The sequence below is a fragment of the Microtus pennsylvanicus genome, chromosome X (genome assembly GCF_037038515.1).
Source record: "Microtus pennsylvanicus isolate mMicPen1 chromosome X, mMicPen1.hap1, whole genome shotgun sequence".
Classification (NCBI taxonomy): Eukaryota; Metazoa; Chordata; class Mammalia; order Rodentia; family Cricetidae; genus Microtus; species Microtus pennsylvanicus.
In genome coordinates, this window is record NC_134601.1 from 22,600,289 (window position 1) to 22,613,303 (window position 13,015).

General features: G+C 38.5%; 1 protein-coding gene across 3 annotated transcripts in view; it reads left to right on the top strand.

Moving 5' to 3' along the window:
* The window catches only part of Diaph2 (diaphanous related formin 2), a 736,918-nt gene that overhangs the window by 99,108 nt on the left and 624,795 nt on the right, over nt 1-13,015 (top strand). The gene's annotated exons all lie outside the window — the stretch shown is intronic.

Below are 13,015 nucleotides of genomic sequence, written 5' to 3' on the forward strand. Positions count from 1 at the left end.
TTAATTAAGATATGTGCTTCCCTGCTCCCCTATCCAACCTTCCTTTATCCCAATCATCCTGTTTCCCCAAGTTCCCCCCATCCTCCCCTTCTCACTTTCTCTCCCCATCTCCCCTTACCCCCCTCCCACCCCACCCCCAAGATCCCAATTTTTTGCCCGGCAATCTTGTCTACTTCCCATAACCAGGAGGATAGCTATATGTTTTTCTTTGGGTTCACCTTCTTATTTAGCTTCTTTAGGATCACCAATTATAGACTCACTGGCCTTTATTTGTGGCTAGTACCCAATTATGAGTGAGTACATCCCATGTTCATCTTTTTGGGTCTGGCTTACCTCACTCAGGATAGTGTTTTCTATTTCCATCCATTTGCATGCAAAATTCGAGAAGTCGTTGTTTTTTACCGCTGAGTAGTACTCTAATGTGTATATATTCCACACTTTCTTCATCCATTCTTCCATTGAAGGACATCTAGGTTGTTTCCAGGTTCTGTCTATTACAAATAATGCTGTTATGAACATAGTTGAACAAATGCCCTTGTCATATGATCGGGCATCTGTTGGGTATATTCCCAAGAGTAGCATTGCTGGGTCCAGGGGTAGGTTGATCCCGAATTTCCTGAGAAACCACCACACTGATTTCCATACTGGAGCACCGGACTGAGCTCCCATTGTCCCAATGAGGAGCAGAAGGAGGGAGAACATGAGCAAAGAAGTCAGGACCACAAGGGGTGCACCCACCCACGGAGACAGTGGGGCTGATCTATTGGGAGCTCACCAAGGCCAGCTGGACTGTGACTGAAAAAGCATGGGATAAAACCGGACTCTCTGAATATGGCGGACAATGAGGGCTGCTGAGAAGCCAAGGACAATGGCACTGGGTTTTGATCCTACTACATGTTCTGGCTTTGTGGGAGCCTAGCCAGTTTGGATGCTCACCTTCCTAGATATGGACGGAGGGGGGAGGACCTTGGACTTTCCACAGGGTAGGGAACCCTGACTGCTCTTCGGACTGGAGAGGGAGGGGGAGAGGAGTGGGGAGAGGAGGAGAAGCCTGGGAGGAGGGGGAGGGAAATGGGAGGCTGGGAGGAGGCAGAAACTTTTTTTCTTTTTTTTCCTTTTCTCAATAAAAAAAAGAAAAAAAATTCACACTAAAAAAAAATAATAATAATAATAAAAACCCATTGCCATTGTTCTTGAGTTCTAAGTAGTCCTCATTGTCCGCTATGTTCAGCGAGTCCGGATTTATCCCAGGCTTTTTCAGACCCAGGCCAGCTGGCCTTGGGGATACTTTTTATATCAGATTAGATTGAATATTCTTGTTAATTTGAATCTTGTGATATGTATGAAAGTGTATGCTGCAGTTAGGTTAACACCTCAGTTGTTATAAAAGCATAATTTCAATAGTATGGAAATTTAATGTAACTTTGGAGACTTAGAATTATTTTGTTCCTTTCAATGTTAATTTATTTAAGTTTTAGCTATTTTAAAATAGCTTTATGTGTGTGGGCCTGGTAATGTTTTTTTATTTTTGTTTCATTACATTTTGAAATGAAAGTGACTTTAAAATAGGCTCCAAGGAGATGTTAGTTAAATTATTAGTAATGAGTTTGGATGCCTTGAAAAAAGTATACTCATCAATAAATAAACATAAAATAATGAAATAGAATCTCTTTATAATGCTGCTGTTACAGGGCCGGCCCACTACCTGTTATGCAAACTAATTTTGCTGCACTCGTCGATAGTTTCAGCAGCAATAGTATTTTACTGAAGATACTAAAAGCTCTATTCTTTTCAGGAGTTGGATTCCAGTTTTATACCATATTTTGGCTTCTGTTAGTGGAAAGCACCCTTGCAAGCCTGGTTTTGAAATTTTAGAACCATTGAAGATGAATAAAAAGAGATTGCTCTCCCTTGCATTCCATGTTGATTTCCCTTCCCATTATGTACACTATGAGGGATGTTATATCACTTCTGTTTTTCTTTATGTTTGTATTTCTTCACTTACAAAACAAAGCATTAATATACACATTGCACTCATCTTGTAGAAAAAAATAGTTGACAAGTCTAGAACTTTTCCCATATATTACCTTCCTTACCTCTGTGTCAAATTTCTGACAGAGAGCAGTTTTAGAGAAGAACGGTTGATTTTGGATCACATCTTAAGAAGTCACTTATGGTGGGACGAGGTAGCAGTGGGAACACTTCAGCACCCACAGTCATGAAACAGAAAGAAATGATTTAGTTCAAGACCCCAGCCCATAGGATTGTGCTACCCACATTCAGTATAAGTTTCCCTAACTCAGTTACCCAAAAATTACATGGTGATCTCCTGGGTGATCCTAAATACAACTAATCAAATTGAGAGTCAAAGCTAACCATCACACATTAGTAAACATGAGTTTGAATTTTGCCACCCTGGGCATAGCAATATTAAGATTTGTGTTTGGATGGTATTTTTCACTGTTAATCACTAGCATATTATCATTGTCCATGACAAACTATATAAAGTTATGTAATTTTCAGTAGTCCAGAATATTGCTTAGTGTTGGGAATTTGATAGATACTTCCATCTTCCAAAAATAAAACATCAAAACCAAGGCACCACCACCATCATTACTTCCACTGCCCTGCACTAGGCAATCCATTTGATGTGGATGGAGATCCTGTTTGGGCTTATGTTAGGGAAAAGAAAAAGAGAGGTGGAGAGCATGAGAGTTCCAGGAGGTTTGTTGCAGGTGCTAGTGAAAAGGAGAAAGAAGATGTTAGTTAACATTTAAGTAATGATGTTTAGAAGAATAACTCTGCCAGATTGAGAACTGAGGCATTATGAGAGCAGATAAATCCGTGAATTCATGAGAAAGAGAAAATAAGAGCTTGGGGAAGAGAGCTAAGAAGTCTTCTGATTCACAAACAGTCAGGAGGCAAAGACAGGAGGATCATGAATTCAAGGTCAGTCTGATGTGCTCTGAGACTCTTGACTCCCCCTCCCCCTGCCAATTCCACCAGCTTTTCTTTCCAGTGTCTTTTTTTATTATTAATACTCTGCTAGAACTTCCAGAAAGCTGAATAATAGTCCTATGTCTCTGGGAAAACACTCCCACACTTTCTATGAATGTATAATAATTGAGTTAACTATTTTTTTTTATTGAAAGACATTATATAATTTTTAGTTTTCTGCAATTATAACTAAAAATAATACTTTTATTTGAGTAACCTTGAATACCCATTTAACTTTAATTTTTACAATTAGGTAGAAATTCTAAGTCGATTTATCTTCCTATTTGACGACTTCTGATGATTACTATACAGTTTCCAGTCTTTGGTCATATCTTTTATTTTCTATTTTTATTAGATAAGTAGAAGTGAACTGTAAGGGTACCTGTTATGTGCCACACATTTACCTCGATTACATTTAATCCTCACAGAGTTTTATATTCATACTCTCTTTGAGATGAAGAACATGAAGATTAGGAATTTACTTAAAACTCTGTGGAATGGAATCCGAATTCAAATCCTGATCTGATACCGAGTTCCTTGTTTGATACTGCATAAGAATGCTTGGCATTCTTATATTCTTTTGTCACATTCCTCAAATCATTGATATAGAGTGGATTATTGATAGAGAAAACAAAACCTTAGTTGAAATTAATGTCTCAGAAATTTAGTTTTTGTTCTTGTCACCCTGCAGACAACATAATTATTTAACATCTTAATGATAACGTCTCTTTTTTGACTAGAAACTTCAGTCTTCTCTGTTGTTAGCCATGCCATGTATTATTTTATCTGCAAGCTAAGTATGTCAGAAAGTGGATATTTTAGAGCAGGAAAGAATTTCCTGTGTTTAACTCTCAACTATGGGACTATAAATTGAGGTTAAAGAAAAATCCGTGGGCATACAATTTTGTACATTTTTTTATTACAAAAATTGCAGTAAGGACTCTAAAAATTACATGGTAGAAATGGAATCTCAATTCTGAACCAAATGTATATTTCAATTTAGAGAAAAAGATGTGCATGTAAGGTACACATGCATTGGCATATATACAAATGCCAGTGCGTATATGTGTTTTCCTAGTCCTCTTGGACTGTGGTAAGAAAATTCAATATGTTGTGTGGTTCAATACTAAATTTTTTTTGTGATAGAGAATGGAGAGTCCAGGGTCATGCTGCTAGTATATATGACTTAGTGAGAATCTTCTTGGCTTGTAGACTTTCTATTTTTCAGTCTGTCATCACATGGCAATAAGAATCAGTTATTGTATGAGGCATAATGAAGTCAGTGACCATAATTGTGGATTTTAATATTTATCTTCTAGTCCTGTTATTTATTACTTGTGGTTTTAGAAAACAGCTACTAGTTTTGTGTATGTGTGTGTGTTTTTGTATGTTTATCTTGGTAAATTTAACTCGTTTTGCCCTCTTGTACATTAAAAAGTACCCCACAAGCTCACCTATTTGTTTATTACTTATGCATCTTAATTGTGTCTTTCAATTATTACTTTAGGATGGAAAACATTCATCTTTAACGTAAAATAAGCTAGTTGTTTTTTTCTCTTTTAAATTTTGTTTTTTTTTTGTGGCAAAGTTTCTCTGTGCAAGAGTTCTGATTATCTTGTAACTCACTTTGCAGATCATGCTGGTCTCAATCTCACAGAGATCTGCCTGCTGCTGCCTTCCAAGTGCTGGGATGAAAATGGTGTGTGCCACCACTGCCTGGGCATAACAGACCAGCTTTAAATGTTGTTCTTCTTTGGGCATCTAGGTTGTGAACAGATCAGTGCTGCCAGGAGTAATTGTGTCTCACTTCAACAAAATCCTAAGCTATTTAAATGCCGTATTTCACAGCTCTTTGACGTGGTTGAAGATTACCTATCTATTCAGAATACAATCTCTATATATCTAAGGAACCTGATTAGTATAACTATAAGTATGACAAATATAGATGACTACTGATCTATAATTCTTAATATTCTTAATACCTATATAACTTAAAGACTAATACTTCACATTAGAATATTATACAATAAACAACTGTGCAACAAATGATGACAGTGACCTCAAAATATAAACAATGTATAGGTATGTTTATCAGAGATAGATTAAGGGTCTTATGCTCTACCAACTGAGCTAGTGGGGCAACCAGGAAACAAGCGGCCTCTCTCCCTATTACAGCCTGAGAGATTTTTTTTAATATGGAAAATTATGGCCCATTGCCTCCTTATGCAATTTATTTATTTATTTCCTTAGAAAAATTCTCTGTAGAAGAACAATTTATATATTTATTTATTAGTTTATTCAGTTTTATAGGCAATATTCTACTTGTATTTCAGGCTGGCCTCAAACTTGGTATCCTCTTGCCCCAGTCTTCCATACCCTTAGGTTGCAGACTTGTTCTACCATGGCAAGTTTGAAAACTGATGTGTACTGTTTCTTGTTTAATTAAGGCTCTTAAAAGGTTTTATACTATCCTCTCCTTTCTGTGTCTTGGGTTGCTTATTTCTGTGGACTTTATTTTCATTTTACTCTTTTCAGTTCTGTAGTGTTTTGCCTGTGTTAAACTCATACTTAGAAGTTGGTTGCAGATGGGACATTATATTCTCTGCTCTATAATTCTATATTTTCCAGTTTCATTTCTCTTAACAGTATATATGATTTTTTTTTAAATCTTAAAATCACAAATAGTATCTTTAAAATTCTTGCCCACTACTTTCACCCTCATTTCTGTCTTCATTTATTTCTACTGATCAATTTCCTGGTCATTTGAAAACCTATTCTAGCTGTGGGATATGGGAATATGATATTGTTGCTATTGGAAGATCGGTATCTTTTTGGTGTTTTGAGATATGGTCTTTCTGTGTAGCTCTGACTGTCCTGAAACTCACTGTAGTCCAGGCTGACCTTGAATTTAGAGATCTGCTTGTCTCTGACTCCCAAATGCTGGGATTAAAGGAATGTGCCACCACTGCCTGGCCCTGAAGTTAGATATGTTAAAGCATGCCTTTTTTTTTTTTTGCACACTGCAGATTTAATTCAGGGCTTGGTAAATGCTGAAACCCTGTATGATTTTTTTGCCTCAAATAGTAAATTTCTATTATATTCTCATCAGTTAATTTTAAGACTTGTTTTTAAGCTTTGCTTGTAAGACTAAACACTTTTTCTATGGCTAATTTAGTAGCACTCCTCAAATGTGTTCTTTTTATAATTTCTAAAGCAGTGGTTCTCCACCTTCTTAATAGTGCGACCCTTTAATACAGTTTCTTGTGTTGTAGTGACCCCCAAGCATAAAATTATTTTTATTGCTACCTCACAGCTGTAATTTTGCTAATTTTATGAATCATAATGTAAATATCTATGTTTTCCAGTGGTCTTAGATGACTCCTGTGAAAAGGTCATTTGACCCCAATGGAGTCAAGTCCAGAACCACTGCTCTCAAAGGCGTGGTGAGATCTCTTCAATTTAATCAGAGCACAGATGTCTCAGCCCTGTGCAGTTTGTAGGAGTTGAGTTTACTCTTCTCTGTTAGCCATTTGCCCATTCTAATGGAGTCTCATCTCTGTATGTGCAGATTGCGTACTCAGCATTGTCTCAAGTAGACTCTCTTGTAGTTCTCTAGTATTATTTTTCTGTGGAGATTACTCTTCTGTGGTGCTGTGCTCCATAAATTGAAGCTGCCTCATTTTCCCTGGTCTCCTATGTGTCTTTTTCCAGTCCCGCAGTACTGCAGTACTCTGTGTGCTTTGTCTTCCCCTTGCGCTGCACTGTGGAAAGTACTTCCACATACACAGCATGGATTGCTGTAAGGCTTACTTAATTTGTTTCTGTTCTCTCAGGGATCATGGCCCTCTGCAGCCTGTTGTCCAATGTCTGAAAACAGTTGTTTCGTGTATTTTCTCTGATTTTCTAGTTGTTGACAGATGGAGGGCTAGTCTACTACAAGGTACTTCTTTATGGCCAGAAGCAGAAGTGCCTCATGTAACTTTTATCATTGAATGAGTTGTGTTTGCTTGTTACTCTTTAGTTAGTAGACTACTGAATTGGTATTCATTTGTTCCTTGAGTGTCATACTTTAGAATTATACCTTCTTAATTAATGCATGAACAATAATTAACCAGTTCCTCCTCTGCGTGTGTTTAAATAATGTCTATATGTATGAGAGACATTTACATGCTGAATTTGTATGTAGTCTCTTTGAAGTAAGATCATTACAATTGTGACCTACATTTTTTTCCCCCACTGGATTTTTTTCACTCATAGCGAAGTGTTTTGATAGAGCGTAAAGCAACATTTTATTAGTTTCTCAAATCCCTTGCTATCCTCTTTGCAGAATGAAAATTTTTACTCTTTATGTCATAGTGGGGAGTAAAGAATATGAAAGTATAATTGTCCATGTCTCTTAACTGCAATTTTAATTTGAATAGTCTCACAAGATACATTTCTTTTCTCCAAGAAATAAGTGAAGGCTCTTTTGAGTTCAGAGCTAAAATTAAGCACTCTTTTAGGTCGAGTCCCCAGGACACTCAGTTTTTCATTCTATGTAGCACTGTCTCATCTTTACATTTCCTGTGTTGTCTCTGTAGATGGTTAGAAAAGTAATACTTCATCAGGTTGCTGTCAGTGCTCCTCTGTGAGATGGTTATTAAAGCATTTCCTTTCCTCGCCAATTCAGAGTGCCAGGCTCTCACTGCTCTTATATACTTGAGCTCTTCTGCCACAAGGGAGAGGGTCACTAAACAGCTCTCAAAGCTGGGTTTATAGCCTTTCATATAATTTGGCCTTTCACTGAACTAGGTAAGGTGGTTCTTCATCTTTCTCTACCCCTCTATCTTTAATACGGTTGATCGTTGGAAAGAGCTGCAGTCAAACAAAAGTGGAAACTTTTGTAATTTATGTATAGCTTTAAAAAGGCAAAGAAATGAAGGATTATTGCAGTTGGTGCAGTCCCCGATACAATTAATATCAAATGCATATAAATCCTATTAGAGATCTGTCATGGGTGAAAAAGGAATATGAAAAATGCGTGACCTATCTTTATTAGATTCAGTTAGAGAGAGACCATACAGAGCTAAGGAGCTTTACGAACTGCATATTAATCATAACCAGTCTTCTGAGATAAACCTATTTCTTGTAACTTATCAAAGCCATACAGAAGATTAGGCATTCCCTTTGGTCAAGGAATGTTTTACATATTGTTCTGAGTTTTGAACATCATAGCTTTAAAAACTGATTAACAGATATTTTAATACTAAATATATATCTCATTGAATTATATAGCTTAGACAGCTATTATCCAGTAATGCCCCCTCAATAGGGAGATGGGCTCTTTGTCAAAACCTCTGCAACATTGTTATGTCGCAAGGAGGCACTCTAGGGAGTTGTATTAGAGATAACACAAAAAAATTTTGCTACAGCAAGCCATAGTTAAATTGTGCAGAAACACTTCTTTCTTTTTTTTTTTTTTTTTTTTAAACATTTTTTATTGATAAAAGAATAAAGAAAAAAAAAACAAATTTCCACCTCCTCCCAGCCTCCCCTTTCCCTCCCCCTCCTCCCACTCTTCTCCCTCTCCTCCCACTCTTCTCCCCCTCCTCCCACCCCTCTCCCCTTCCCCCCACTCCTCTCCCCCTCTCTCTCCAGTCCAAAGAGCAGTCAGGGTTCCCTGCCCTGTGGTAAGTCCTAGGTCCTCCCCCCTCCGTCCATATCTAGGAAGGTGAACATCCAAACTGGCTAGGCTCCCACCAAGCCAGCAGATTGCGTCGGATCAAAACTGCATGCCATTGTCCTTGGCGTCTCATCAGCCCTCATTGTTCGACATGATCAGAGAGTTCAGTTTTATCCCATGCTTTTTTTGGTAATAGTCCAGCTGGCCTTGGTGAGCTCCCAGTAGATCAGCTCCACTGTCTCAGTGGGTGGGTGCACCCCTCGTGGTCCCGACTTCTTTGCTGATGTTCTCCCTCCTTCTGCTCCTCATTGGGACCTTGGGAGCTCAGTCCAGTGCTCCAGTGTGGGTCTCTGTCTCTATCTCCATCCCTCGCCAGATGAAAGTTCTAAGATGATATGCAAGATATTCGTCAGTATTGCGCTAGGATGGGGTCATTTCAGGTTCCCTATCCTCAGCTGCCCAAGGAACTAACTGGGGACCTCAGCTTGGGCACCTGGGAGCCCCTCTAGGGTCAATTCTCCTGCCCACCCTAAAGTGGGTCCCTTAACTAAGGATTGTGGTTCCGTGCTCCCCTATCCAACCTTCCTTTATCCCGATCCTCCTATTTCCCCAAGTCCCCCCTCCTTCCCTTCTACCTTTTCTCACCCCATCTCCCCTTACCCCCTTCCCACCCCACCCCCAAGATCCCACTTTTCTCCCCGGCAATTTTGTCTACTTCCCTTATCCAAGAGGATAACGATATGTTTTTCCTTGTGTTCACCTTCTTACTTAGCTTCTTTAGGTTCGCCAATTGTAGATTCTGTGACCCCTATTTATGGCTAGAAACCAATTATGAGTGAGTACATCCCATGTTCTTCTTTTTGGGTCTGGGATACCTCACTCAGGATAGTGTTTTCTATTTCCATCCATTTGCATGCAAAATTCGAGAAGTCATTGTTTTTTACCGCAGCGTAGTACTCTAGTGTGTATATATTCCATACTTTCTTCATCCATTCTTCCATTGAAGGGCATCTAGGTTGTTTCCAGGTTCTGGCTATTACAAACAATGCTGCTATGAACATAGTTGAACAAATGCTTTTGACATGTGATAGAGCATCTCTTGGGTAAATTCCCAAGAGTGGTATTGCTGGGTCCAGGGGTAGGTTGATCCCAAATTTCCTGAGAAACCGAAACACTGACTTCCACAGTGGTTGCACAAGATTGCATTCCCACCAGCAATGGATGAGGGTACCCCTTCCTCCACAGCCTCTCCAGCAAAGGCTATCCTTGTTGTTGTTGACTTTAGCCATTCTGACAGGTGTAAGATGGTATCTCAAAGTTGTTTTGATTTGCATTTCCCTGATTGCTAAGGAAATTGAGCACGACCTTAAATATCTTTTGGCCATTTGAAGTTCTTCTGTTGAGAATTCTCTGTTCAGTTCAGTGCCCCATTTTTTAATTGGGTTAATTAGCATTTTAAAGTCTAGTTTCTTGAGTTCTCTATATATTTTGGAGATCAGACCTTTGTCTGTTGCGGGGTTGGTGAAGATCTTCTCCCAGTCAGTAGGTTCCCTTTGTGTCTTAGTGACAGTGTCCTTTGCTTTACAGAAGCTTCTCAGTTTTAGTAGGTCCCATTTATTCAATGTTGCCCTTAATGCCTGTGCTTCTGGGGTTATACCTAAGAAGCGATCACCTGTGCCCATCTGTTGTAGGGTATTTCCCACTTTCTCTTCTATCAGGTTCAGTGTTTTCGTGCTGATAATGAGGTCTTTAATCCATTTGGACTTGAGTTTTGTGCACGGTGATAGATATGGGTCTATTTTCATTCTTCTACAGGTTGACATCCAGTTGTGCCAGCACCATTTGTTGAAGATGCTTTCTTTCTTCCATTGTATACTTTTAGCTCCTTTATCGAAAATGAGGTGTTCATAGGTTTGTGGGGTAAAATCCGGGTCTTCTATACGATTCCATTGGTCGACTTCTCTGTTTTTATGCCAGTACCACCCTGTTTTCATTACTGTAGCTCTGTAATAGAGTTTGAAGTCAGGGATGGTAATGCCTCCAGAAGATCCTTTATTATATAGGATTGTTTTGGCTATCCTGGGTTTTTTGTTTTTCCATATAAAGTTGATTATTGTCCTCTCCAGATCTGTAAAGAATTTTGATGGGATCTTGATGGGGATTGCATTGAATCTATAAATTGCCTTAGGTAGAATTGCCATTTTTACTATGTTGATCCTCCCAATCCAAGAGCAAGGGATGTCCATCCATTTTTTGGTATCCTCATCAATTTCTTTCTTCAATGCCTTAAAGTTCTTGTCAAATAGATCTTTCACTTCCTTGGTTAGGTTTACCCCAAGATATTTTATGCTGTTTGTGGCTATCGTGAATGGAGAAGCTTCTCTGATTTCCCTCTCTGCTTCCATATCCTTTGTGTATAAGAGGGCGACTGATTTTTTGGAGTTGATCTTGTATCCTGCCACATTACTAAAGCTGTTTATCAGCTGTAAAAGTTCTTTGGTGGAGTTTTGGGGGTCGCTTATGTACACTATCATATCATCTGCGAATAACGAAAGTTTAACTTCTTCCTTTCCAATTCGAATCCCCTTGATCCCAATATGTTGTCTTATTGCTATTGCTAGAACTTCCAGCACTATATTGAAGAGGTATGGTGAAAGTGGACAGCCTTGTCGTGTTCCTGAGTTAAGCGGGATGGCTTTGAGTTTCTCTCCGTTTAATTTGATGTTAGCTGTCGGCTTGCTGTATATAGCTTTTATTATATTTAGGTATGACCCTTGTATCCCTAATCTCTCCAAGACTTTTAACATAAATGGATGTTGAATTTTGTCGAATGCTTTTTCAGCATCTAATGAAATGATCATATGGTTTTTTTCTTTCAGTTTATTTATATGCTGTATTACATTGATAGATTTTCGTATGTTGAACCAGCCCTGCATCTCAGGAATGAAGCCTACTTGATCATAGTGGATAATTTTTCGGATGTGTTCTTGGATTCGGTTTGCCAGTATTTTGTTGAGGATTTTTGCATCGATATTCATGAGTGAGATCGGCCTGTAATTCTCTTTCCTGGTTGAGTCTTTGTGTGGTTTTGGTATCAGAGTAACTGTAGCTTCATAAAAGGAATTTGGTAATGACCCTTCTGTTTCTATATTGTGAAATACATTAAGGAGTATAGGTATTAGGTCTTCTTGGAAGTTCTGGTAGAATTCCGCGTTGAAACCATCTGGTCCTGGGCTTTTTTTGGTAGGGAGGTTTTTGATAACCTCTTCTAATTCTTCGCGACTAACAGGTCTATTTAGATTGTTCACCTGGTCCTGATTTAACTTTGGTAAATGATATTTATCTAAGAAAGTATCCATTTCCTTTACATTTTCCAGTTTTGTGGCATATAGGCTTTTGTAGTAAGATCTAATGATTCTCTGAATTTCCTCTGTGTCTGTGGTTATGTCCCCCTTTTCATTTCTGATCTTATTAATTTGCAAATTCTCTCTCTGACGTTTGATTAGTTTGGATAGGGGTTTGTCAATCTTATTGATTTTCTCCAGGAACCAGCTTTTTGTTTCATTGACTCTTTGGATTGTTCTCTGTGTTTCTATTTTATTGGTTTCAGCCCTCAGTTTGATTATTTCCAGTCTCCTACTCCTCCTAGGTGAGTCTGCTTCTTTTTTTTCTAGAGCTTTCAGGTGGGCTGTTAAGTCTCCAATGTGAGCTTTCTCTGTTTTCTTTAAGTGGGCACTAAGTGCTATGAACTTTCCTCTTAGGACTGCCTTCATAGTGTCCCATAAATTTGAGTATGTTGTTTCTTTATTTTCATTGAATTCCAGGAAGACTTTAATTTCTTTCTTTATTTCTTCCTTAATCCAGGTATGGTTCAGTAGTTGGCTGTTCAGTTTCCATGACTTTGTGGGCTTTCCGGGGGTAGCCTTGTTGTTGAATTCTAACTTTAATCCATGGTGATCTGATAAGACACAGGTGGTTAGTAATACTTTTTTGTAACTGTGGATGTTTGCTTTGTTACCGACTATGTGGTCGATTTTCGAGAAGGTTCCATGAGCTGCAGAGAAGAAGGTGTATTCTTTCCTATTTGGGTGGAATGTTCTATAGATGTCTGTTAAGTCCATTTGTTTCATTACCTCCATTAATTGTCTTATTTCTCTGCTAGGTTTCTGTCTGATTGACCTGTCCATTGGTGAGAGAGGAGTGTTGAAGTCTCCTACTATTAGTGTGTGCGGTTTGATGGCTGCCTTGAATTTTAGCAATGTTTCTTTTATGTACGTGGGTGCTTTTATATTAGGGGCATAGATGTTCAGGATTGAGACTTCATCCTGATGAACTGTTCCTGTTATGAATATAAAA